The 1282-nt window shown below is 41.2% G+C and overlaps 1 protein-coding gene across 1 annotated transcript in view; it reads left to right on the top strand.

The window, feature by feature from the left end:
• LOC101850814 (actin, cytoplasmic) overlaps positions 1–1282 on the top strand; it is a 17451-nt gene that overhangs the window by 14418 nt on the left and 1751 nt on the right. The gene's annotated exons all lie outside the window — the stretch shown is intronic.

Raw genomic sequence — 1282 nt, 5'->3', positions numbered from 1 at the left:
GGGGTTATACTCTATCATGGGTAAAAGAGGCGGAGATGGGAAGGTAAGGCCACTATTGGCCACTGCACGGCCCCAGTACATTGCTCGGATGACGGATATTACACGTACCGAGCACACTTTGAGAGGGGCAACAATGGGCTTCTTATAGAAACAACTCAATAACTACCAAAACGAAACATCTGAAATGACATGTACGGTCGACCTTTCTATACGGCTGTGAAACCTTTCTATACGGCTGTGAGTGCTGGACAATCGTAAGAGACAGTGACAATGAAATAAAAGACACAGAAATACGGTTTCTTCGGAGATTGCTGAGAATTTTTGGGAAGAAAGAGAAATCACATGAGATATACTTGAAGAAGTCAACGTGGGCCGCTCGCTGATAAAAAACAAACAACAACCAGGAAGACCCCATATGTATTCTCTGGGACACCTGAACAGACATTAAGGCCTTGAAAATCTAGCACTCACAGCCAAAACTGAAGGCAAACGAGGCAGGGGTAGGCCGAGAGCAACCTATTTGGAGAACCTGAACTGATGGGTGACAGGTAATGATCAGGATAGTGAAGCTGTTTTTTAGGGCATCCGAGCAAAGGAATGAAGGGATAACCATGATGGCCAATGTCTGTCGCAGATCTGGCACTTAATGACAATAAAGAAAGCATATTCATGAAATAACAATTATTTATAGCAGGTACAACGAAGTACAGGATCAACAGACCAGCAAAAGGGAAGGGATAGCATAGAAGAACTAGTCACTTGCACCCTCAATCCATCAGCCTCGATCGAGATTTGTCAGATAAAGAAAACAATAATATTTGTTTGATAATGATTATTATCAACCCGTCCCAAACTTCGACTTGGTTGTGCTCGCGCTTTAGAAAAACGGGTATTCAAATTCATGATTCTCAATAGAATTTAGCGAGACAATAAATGATGCAGGGCAGCATAACGTAAGAAAAGTGATGGCGCTTTGACTGGTCAAATGAATATCTAATCTAGAGCGATGTCCTATGAACAGTTCCATTCTACCAAGAGACTCAGGCTTTTTTTGACAAAGCTAGTGCAAGTATGCATGTGACTCAATCTTTACAATGGAGGAGTACTGTTCCTTCAATCAATCAGATGTTAACATTTAACTCTATCATAAGATAGTAAAATTTCGAGACAGCATAAAAGAACAGGGTGCGAATTATGGTTAGAGTGTTTATACATCTGAGATTATGGTATTGGCCCTTATTTAACAGGAGCATTCAAGGTTCGAATCACAAGGGGAAAAAGA

The sequence above is a fragment of the Aplysia californica genome, unplaced genomic scaffold (genome assembly GCF_000002075.1).
Source record: "Aplysia californica isolate F4 #8 unplaced genomic scaffold, AplCal3.0 scaffold00284, whole genome shotgun sequence".
Taxonomy (NCBI): Eukaryota; Metazoa; Mollusca; class Gastropoda; order Aplysiida; family Aplysiidae; genus Aplysia; species Aplysia californica.
Note: the sequence above shows the minus strand (reverse complement) of the source record. Positions and strands in the feature narration are given on the sequence as shown.